This window comes from Salmo trutta, chromosome 1, assembly GCF_901001165.1.
Source record: "Salmo trutta chromosome 1, fSalTru1.1, whole genome shotgun sequence".
NCBI lineage: Eukaryota > Metazoa > Chordata > Actinopteri > Salmoniformes > Salmonidae > Salmo > Salmo trutta.
The window spans coordinates 5,974,181-5,984,828 of record NC_042957.1 but is presented as its reverse complement, the minus strand read 5'-3'; the positions used below and the strand labels follow the sequence as shown (position 1 = coordinate 5,984,828).

Below are 10,648 nucleotides of genomic sequence, written 5' to 3'. Positions count from 1 at the left end.
CCCTATTCTTTACAGGATAGAGTGTACTGCTATGTAGAACATAGGGTTCTAGTCAAAAATAGCCTGCCATGTTAGATACACTTTAACTCTGTATTATGTTTCTAAACACGATATAAAACATCAGAGAGGAACTATTGGAGGACTGTGCACAGAGGTGTGTGTGTGTGTGTGTGTGTGTGTGTGTGTGTGTGTGTGTGTGTGTGTGTGTGTGTGTGTGTGTGTGTGTGTGTGTGTGTGTGTGTAGAATAACAGAGATCAGATCTCCTAATAATAATTGCATCATAGCATGTGGATTAACGGTGTCAGGTAGTATAGCAGGATGAATCTCTACTACTGGGATGTTGATTTCTATCTTAACCTGCAGGCTTCTTCTTTCTGTTTTCATTTCTCTACACTGATGATAGACTGCACCATAGAATGAACCAGAATTCTAAATTCTATCACAGATGAAAGTGCTTCTCAGTTCTCATCTCCTCCTAGATTCTATCTAATCTTTGAAAGTACTGATTTGATGTCTGATATTGAACTATATAGCTGCAAAGACTAAATAGTTTATGTGGTGAGAATCCAGCTGTAATGTCATCAACAACAAATGTGAGGAAAAACACAAATGTATCCCGTTTTCAGAACAAATGTGACTGGAAAAAACATCTCTGTGTGTGTGCCAGTTTTACAGTGAAATAATTCACCCAGAATGCCTCTGACCTTGAGACATGTGTTGATGAATGAGCTTCGTCCTGTTTCCTTGCGCAAAAGCAATTTGTCACTGGTATATGTGTATGACTGTGACATTTACTCTCAGGCCCGTACGGCAAACCACTCTACACACATTCATGCTGTCAAATTGGAACACATTTTATAACGCTGTGCGGTGAATTGTTGTCACAAGTGCAAAAGGTCCCATAGCGCTAAAGTAAACAAACAAACCAACCAGCAGTAATATAGGCAGTCTGAAGTTCAGCACCATTAAAGGACAGCATTCTTTGGAATCAGATTTCTGAAGTTCAGCACCACGGGCCAGTGGACAGCGGCGGTTCGGGAGCACAGCTTTACTCTGCACATGGATAATCCCTAGAAATAAAACATTTTTACAGTTTTTCCCCTCAATCGCTTTTGCTCTTTTTTTTTTTTAAACAGTCAATAATTCTCAGAGGGCCTTTGAAATTGTCACAACTGTTTTATGGGACATCATAACTCTATTGCATGACTGCTAAAATGTAGTAACTCACCCAAAACATTTAATTCATGCTTCAAAACCTAGTTATTGTGTCAGTAAATTGGTTAATGCCACCAAAATGAAAAGTTGTTTTGTCATCGTGTGAGCCGTACTGGTTAAAATGTTTAGACGTTTTTTTTTACCATGGCAGTCAACCCTGGAAATGTTTGTTGTATATACAAATGCAGGTTTTGTTGACAGTGACTGCTTACTGTACTATACCAGAAGGTCAGCTTACTGTACTATACCAGAAGGTCAGCTTACTGTACTATACCAGAAGGTCATGTCTCCTGCCTTTGGCCAGATTGAACCCAGCCTCGTCCACAAAAACAAGATTGTAGGTCATGTCCTTCCAGATCCATTATTCTCTATATTGTAACACAGAAACAAAATATAAAGTTAGTTTTACGAAGCCTTTTCTAGAATCAGACATCCTGGTACCGCAGCTTCTACCTGGACATCCTGGTACCACAGCTCCTACCTGGACGTCCTGGTATCACAGCTTCTACCTGGACATCCTGGTACCACAGCTCCTACCTGGACATACTGGTACCACAGTTCCTACCTGGACATACTGGTACTGCAGCTCCTACCTGGACATACTGGTACCGCAGCTCCTACCTGGACATCCTGGTACCGCAGCTCCTACCTGGACATCCTGGTACCGCATCTCCTACCTGGACATCCTGGTACCACAGCTCCTACCAGGACATCCTGGTACCGCAGCTCCTACCTGGACATCCTGGTACCACAGCTACTACCTGGACATACTGGTACCGCAGCTCCTACCTGGACATCCTGGTACCGCAGCTCCTACCTGGACATCCTGGTACCACAGCTCCTACCTGGACATACTGGTATCACAGCTCCTACCTGGACATACTGGTATCACAGCTCCTACCTGGACATCCTGGTACCGCAGCTCCTACACTCTGTCACTATTCCTCTCAAATGGCACCTTGTATAGTTGTTTCAGAGTCAGATTATTTTTCCCCAAAACTCTGTCTATAGTGGAAATGCTGACAGAATTTATATTTGTGAAGATATTGTTGTCATTTATGATTGCATCCTTGATCTCTCTTAGCCTGATGGAATTGTTGACTATGACCATGTTGTTGACTATGACCATGTTGTTGGCTATGACCATGTTGTTGACTATGACCATGTTGTTGACTATGTCCATGTTGTTGGCTATGACCATGTTGTTGGCTATGACCATGTTGTTGACTATGACCATGTTGTTGACTATGACCATGTTGTTGGCTATGACCATGTTGTTGGCTATGTCCATGTTGTTGGCTATGACCATGTTGTTGGCTATGTCCATGTTGTTGGCTATGACCATGTTGTTGGCTATGACCATGTTGTTGGCTATGACCATGTTGTTGACTATGACCATGTTGTTGGCTATGACCCTGTTGTTGGCTATGACCATGTTGTTGGCTATGACCATGTTGTTGGCTATAACCATGTTGTTGACTATGACCATGTTGTTGGCTATGACCATGTTGTTGGCTATGACCATGTTGTTGACTATGACCATGTTGTTGACTATGACCATGTTGTTGGCTATGACCATGTTGTTGACTATGACCATGTTGTTGACTATGACCATGTTGTTGGCTATGACCATGTTGATGGCTATGACCATGATGCACATTTCTTGTTCTTGCTGATGGCTGAATCCTGCTGCTCTGCCACCAGCATGAGGTTGTTGTGCAGTCCTATATATATATATATATGACATGTAAAATTCACAAATAGATCATGTTACAGATAGTATATTGTATTCAAATTGTGCTGTATTACTGTAAATTCCTCATACATTGTGATTTTCAGACTTGCATTTACCTTTACAATAGTTGCTGTATTGTTGTATTGTATTGTATTGTAGCTTAGCCTAGTGGTTAGAGCATTGGACTAGTAACCGAAAGGTTGGTGGATTGAATCCCTGAGCTGACAAGGTACAAATCTATCATTCTGCCCCTGAACAAGGCAGTTAACCCACTGTTCCTAGGCCGTCATTGAAAATAAGAAATTGTTCTTTAACTGACTTGCCTAGTTAAATAAAGGTAAAATAAAAAATACATTCTGTAACAAAAGTAAAGAACGAGTGCATATTTATCTGTTCTCCCGAACGGAATGTTTGCACAATTGATGACACTGTGGACTGGACCTGTTTTACATTAGGTTGTACTCTCTGACCAGCCTCTTCCATTGTAAGACCATGGTTTATGACATGGTCCAGAATTGTGGCTCTGATTTCATCAGGCACTCTTATTCTTTGCCTTCTACCTCTTCCTCTATGATGTCTTCCCCTAACACCACCACCATCACCACCCCCAACAACACCACCCCTAACACCACCACCATCACCACCCCCAACACCACCACCACCATCACCACCCCCAACAACACCACCCCTAACACCACCACCATCACCACCCCCAACACCACCACCACCACCACCCCCAACAACACCACCCCTAACACCACCACCATCACCACCCCCAACACCACCACCCCTAACACCACCACCATCACCACCCCCAACACCACCACCACCATCACCACCCCCAACAACACCACCCCTAACACCACCACCATCACCACCCCCAACACCACCACCACCACCACCACCCCCAACAACACCACCCCTAACACCACCACCATCACCACCCCCAACACCACCACCACCAACACCACCCCTACCCCTAACACCACCAACACCACCCCCAACACCACCACCACCACCACCACCACCCCCAACACCACCACCACCACCACCACCCCCAACACCACCACCACCAACACCACCCCCAACACCACCACCACCAACCCCAACACCCCCACCCCCACCACCAACACCACCCCCAACACCACCACCACCACCCCCAACACCACCACCACCCCCAACACCACCACCACCAACCCCAACACGCCCACCACCAACACCACCCCCAACATCACCACCACTCCCAACACCACCACCACCATACCCCAACACCACCACCACCACCCCCACCACCAACACCACCCCTACCACCACCACCATCACCAACACCACCACCCCTAACACCACCACCACCACCCCCAACACCACCACCACCACCCCCACCACCAACACCACCAACCCCAACACCAACACCACCCCCACGCATTCTTATACATGTTCTTATATCTCTTCCACGAGCATGGAGCTGCTGTTCAGCATTGTGATGTTCCTCCATGTTTAAAATGGTGGTGATTGTGGTGGTGTTAGGGGTGGTGTCACAATCTTACCAATCAACCAATCAAGCAAGCTCCATATATATGCTTCCAAACTTGATTGGTTGATTGGTAAGATTGTGATTCCTATTTCATTACTACGTCACCTGGCAGGTAATTAGCCAATTTAGCAGATATCACCACCATTCCATGTCGTAGATATTTATGGAATATACATGTATGTCTGACTGATTTTGATAATTTAATTGATAATTTTGCATGTGACGGCTCACACGATGAAAGAATGTTGTGAAGTTGTGAAGAGTATGATACATTCACTGAGAATCAACTCAGCAGTTTTGATCAGCCATGTACATGTAGTAATTGTGCAAATTGTAGACAATTGTACTTACTCTTTTGCAAACATGTACCAAAACATGTGCAATTTGCTTAAATGAATAAGAAATTCAAATCTGGGGTGAAAAAGAAACTCCTTATTCAGAGATTTGAACTTATTGTTTTGAAAAAGAATAATTCTCTTTTGAGAATTGAGCCAAAGCGATTGAGAAAAAGTGTAAAGTAGCAGGAAGAAAGACGCCTTGTAGAAAGAAGCCTGAAAGGAGAAAGGCTCCTCTCCACATGAGCTCTGTTTGTTAACCATCTCAGGCGCAGAAAACACACTGGGAGAATCCCTGGCAATAGCCCGAGGAGAAGGCTACTCAGAAAGAAAGAATAATGGAAGGGGAAGTCGCCCCTATGAGCTGGGTTAACAAGCAGACCAGGATTCAAATACATGTGTATTTGAGTATTTGACATTTAGAATACATTTTTCTACGTATTTGGGTATTTTCAAATACACAGCCCAAAACAAGTTCTTTAATTTGAGTATTTTAATGGTTATTTGGGATGAAAAAGTGTGGACCAAATTGTATTTAAGAGGATTTTCAAATAATTATTTCAGATACTATTTTCAAATACCTGGGTTAAATGCATGGGAGTGTATCTGAGTCTATCTATCTATCTATCTATCTATCTATCTATCTATCTATCTATCTATCTATCTATCTATCTATCTATCTATCTATCTATCTATCTATCTATCTATCTATCTATCTATCTATCTATCTATCTGTCTGTCTGTCTGTCTGTCTGTCTGTCTGTCTGTCTGTCTGTCTGTCTGTCTGTCTGTCTGTCTGTCTGTCTGTCTGTCATTCATATATATATATATATATATATATGTGTGTGTGTGTGTGAGAGAGAGAGACAGACAGATAGATATGAATATTTCCTTCGAATGTATGTGAAAGTAATTGAGATATTTGAACCCAGGACTTTGTCTGCCTTCCATATTGACTTTACCAAACAAAACCTTTGAATAGTACATAATAGCGGGGGATACATTGAAACGAATTTCAATCGAAAACAGAAATCTGCGTTGTTTTTTGAAATCCCAGCCACTAAAATACTAAGAGTTCTATTTCCCGGAATGACCACCACAACCGTTGTTTATTACCGGTTATGCCTACTCTCATATGTTTTAATGAAAATGAGTGGGTGAAATGAGGACATGGTAATCATTTTTTAGTCATCTAAAATGTGTTACGTTACCACTGACAATTCTTTACAATTCTATAATCTTTGCAACCTCGGTTTCATGTATCTCTCCAAACCGCCACGAGCACGCACAGCAGCAGGGCGCATCGCTGAGAATGTCCGTCCCACTAAAACCACGTTTCCATCCACAGTTTTTTTCTGGAGTAAAGTCATAAATAAGGACAGCTGTGATGGAAACAGGTCGTTTTGGTACAATTGTATGAATGCAATACAGATACTTTGTTTGTTGGACAGGGTGGGATATTTTTGTTCGTGTCAGTAAAATTAATTCTGAGAGAAATGGTGGTGGAAACGCTTTTAATACTCAAATGTTGATATAATAACCATAATTTTGAAGTAAACATGGAGTCACGCGATGATATGTTGTGTAGTCCTCCCACTACGACTCGGGAAACCATGCAGTTTATTAGGCTACATATAAAAATAAGTTATTATGAACTTCACAGCGACCTTCCAATAAATATTGAGTGTCTTATTCTGGTGACATGAAAAATTATGCTTGACTGCCGTTTGATAAATAAAAATAGTCTCGCTCTTATCCATAATATTCTCAACATGTAGACTAGCTGCACAGGCTACCCACACTGTGTCTGTTTAGCTGTTGGCTAGAGCGCACATGCCAAGACCAGAGTGGGCACGTTTGCTATTTAACTCAAAAGTTTTTGTGACAAAACTATCAGTTGAGTTAAAAAAAATGACGTTGAACTTTAGATTTGTATTAAGTACATGAACATTTAAGCGAAAAAAAGTACATTTTGTGTGCACTACGTCATCACGCAAATCCGTTTGGTATAAACACCGCTGGTGGGAAAAATGCGCATTCTTTCTTTATGCGGATGTAGAATAATTGGCATGAAAATCTGTCTCCAATTGAATGGAAACCTCGCTACCTTTCTAAAAAAAAAAAAATTGTCGCGCACAGTACAAGGTTGTAGGTTACAACACGAGTCACATCTTTTGACTCCAGCAAAGAGCCTGTGCTGTGCGTACTGCCATTAATTCCTTCCCTCGTTCTAACGATAACCGCTGCGGGAGAAGAAGCTTCTTCATTTAACCAAGGTGTTGTCAGGTTGCAGTTGTGACCTGCTATACCAGACTCGCAATAACCTCTCCGCGGTGTACTGGCTGAACATGTGTGGATGCCGCGCGAACATACACATACAGTGCAGACAGTGACAGAATGCTGCTGCAATCAGGCTTGGTGGAACTTGTATTGCACTTCTCAGCAAAACAGTTCGCAAACTGGACTGTCTAATTTGGAAAAAGAAAGACGACAATACATACAGTATTTTGGGATTAATATATATATTTTTTTTTTAAAGCATCCTCTGAAATTGTCTTTCTGAACATAAAAAAGTACTTCTGTTTGTAAAATAAATAAACGACTGTATTAGAACCCTGCCGATCAGAACAGAGAAGTAGAGACTCGTGTCGTTCTAAAAAAAAAACGTAATCCAAGTGGTTTGGTGCAAATTTATTCTTCTATATCAATCACCACGCCGAGACCCATTCGTGTCTCTCATTGGAGAGATCGCAGTGAAATAACCGACTCCTTAACAGACGCGATCACGTCAGATGAGTCCTTTTCAAAGAGAAGGACCAGGCTATCACTGAGCTCACACATCAACCCACAATAATGCCTAAAGAAATACAAGCAAGTGGCTGTACACGTCAAACTACGATTGGATTGTCAGGAATTCGCAGCTAAGGTATTGTATTTTAGATCTTATTTTACAATGTGACCAAGTCGTTCTTTACGCATACAACAACATTGCATGGGATTTTGGTGTTTACAATCACAGCCTGCAGGTAAGTACATCATGTCTCAGCGCGGAGTGAATGGAGTGCTTTTTGATTTCTGAGAACATTTATCAACTGCCTAAATGTACATTATCAACTCAAATCGATATAAAGACTATAGCCTATGTTCAATCTTCGGATTTTACTGTTGCTATTTAGGTAAACCAATATACAGCACACGCATTGCACATAGGTTATGATGTGTCTGTGTGTCGGTGGCAGAACGGTGCAGATAAAGACCTGGTTTATAGGACGCTCCCGCGCTTTGTCTCCGTGATTTTTCAAGTCTACCTGCTGCCAAGTGTTGTGCAATTGTCTACCCCATCAGTGCATTGTAATGTATTGTATTACTGCATTAGATAAGGATAGTTTAATTACTTGGTTTATAGGATTGTGAAACACTGAGAGTTACTTTCGGAATGTTTCAGGTGGTTTGAGAGGTGAGTGACAAAAGCATGTCATTCATCGGCAAAAGCCTATGCATGAATACATGAAATAGAAACAAATATGCCACTCTCTAATTGTTTTACATTTTGTCAGGAAATGCAGCTGTCTCAGGTTCTGCTGTTGTGCAGTGGTTGCACAGCCTTTCCTCTACTGGGAGCCAGGTTTTCCTCTTGTCTACCCTTCTCAATGGCAAGGCTGTGCTCTTCTGAGCCTGTACTTTGTAGAGGTTTTTCTAAGGTTTTGATCAGTAACCATGGTCAAATAGTTCGTCATGGTGTACTGTCGATTTAGAGACAGATAGCACTGCATTTTGCTTTGTGCTTGTGTTTCTCAATAGGTAATGTAATTTTGTTTTGACTGTGTCATTATTTGGTTTATTCTGATTGATTGGATGTTCTAGTCCTGAGGCTTCAGTGTGTTAGTAGAACAGGTTAGTGAACTCAGCCCCAGGACCAGCTGGATGAGGGTCCTGAGACTTCAGTGTGTTAGTAGAACAGGTTTGTGAACTCAGCCACAGGACCAGCTGGATGAAGTGACTCTTCTTTGCTCAGCTCTTGGTATTGAAGTTCTTGATAATTATATTAGACGAGGTCACTGTATTTTAGATGTTTCCAAAACGGAATTTCTCTTTGAGTTTTTATTGTTAATGGATGTTGGCTTAGTTTTCCTCTGGACATGTAGAAGAATCTTCCAGGACTCTGCATGCATTGTTTCAATGGAGTGTTTGTCCCAATGGGTGAAATCTTGTTTTGCAAGTGGACCCCACACCTCGCTGCCATCAAGTGCATTTGGTTCAATGACATATTCAATTAGTTTTAGCCTAATTGTAATCGGTATTTCAATTTGAATTCGTTTTTTAATGGTGTAGAATGTTCTCACGCACACACCACACACACACACACACACACACACACACACACACACACACACACACACACACACACACACACACACACACACACACACACACACACACAGCACTGAAATACATCCCTCCTCTCAGGGCTAATACCAGAGAATGGAAGAATAACAGCACTACTATACAGAAACATCCATCTTCTCTCAGAGTTGTGTGTGTGTGTAATGTGTGTGTGTGTGTGTGTGTGTGTGTGTGTGTGTGTGTGTGTGTGTGTGTGTGTGTGTGTGTGTGTGTGTGTGTTAAAAGGAACAGCAGCAGTATACAACATCCGTCTCTTCTTAGATCTACCCAGAGAAAGGAGGGAGGTTTTCTCAATCCAAAACAGAGCTGTATATCCAAAGAATTCCGATCCAGAAGGATTTCGTTATAAAATAGTTTTTCTAACAGTAGAGGAGGAAATGTTTCAGATAGAACATACGTATCCAACTCATTTAACTCATTAAGATGTAGGATCTTAATTTGATCACTCTTTTGCTGCTGCAAATTTTTGCTGCACAGCAGGAAATGCAAACTTGTAGTGTATCCAAGGTAAAAAAGGTTTCTAAAGTTTGTAATTTCCACTTTAAAATATCAGACTTGATTTACCCTAATGAAAAATCCCTAGAAAAAATGTCCACATAATAATTAATATCTCCTGTTGCTGAAGGAGTACTGTGCATTTGGAAAGTATTCAGACCCCTTGACTTTTTCCACATTTTGTCTTACGTTACAGCCTTATTCTAAAATTGATTAAATCATTTTTTTCCCTCGTCAACCTACACACAATACTCCATAATGACAAAGTGAAAACACATTTTCTTTTAGGGGGGGGGGGGCACCTTGGGCAGCAATTACAGCCTCGAGTCTTCTTGGGTATGACACTACAAGCTTGGCACACCTGTATTTGGGGAGTCTTTCCCATTCTTCTATGCAGGTCCTCTCAAGCGCTGTCAGGTTGGATGGGGAGCTTTGCTGCACAGCTATTTTCAGGTTTCTCCAGAGATGTTTGATCGGATTCAAGTCCAGGCTCTGGCTGGGCCGCTCAGGACATTCAGAGACTTGTCTCATTTTTACATTTTAGTCATTTAGCAGACACTCTTATCCAGAGCGACTTACATTAGTGAATGCATACATTTCATACATTTCATTTCATGCATTTTTTTTGTTTTTTTTGTACTGGCCCCCCGTGGGAATCGACCCCACAACCCTGGCGTTGCACACACCATGCTGGCGTTGCAAACACCATGCTCTACCAACTGAGCCACAGGGAAGGCTAGGGAAGCCACTCCTGCGTTGTCTTGGCTGTGGTGTGCTTAGCGTCGTTGTTCTGTTGAAAGGTGAACCTTCACCCCAGTTTGAGGTCCTGATCGCTCTGGAGCAGGTTTTCATCAAGGATCTCTCTGTACATTGCTCCATTAATCTTTCCCTCGATCCTGACTAGTCTCCCAGTCCCTGCTGCTGAAAAA

At 42.1% G+C, this 10,648-nt stretch overlaps 1 protein-coding gene across 1 annotated transcript in view; it reads left to right on the top strand.

The window, feature by feature from the left end:
- Window positions 1-7,160: 7,160 nt before the first annotated feature.
- The window catches only part of syndig1l (synapse differentiation inducing 1-like), a 78,597-nt gene continuing 75,109 nt past the window's right edge, over window positions 7,161-10,648 (top strand). The window contains exon 1 of the mRNA XM_029700401.1: window positions 7,161-7,746. The gene's annotated coding sequence lies outside the window, so the exon portion shown is untranslated. The remainder of the gene's footprint in view (window positions 7,747-10,648) is intronic.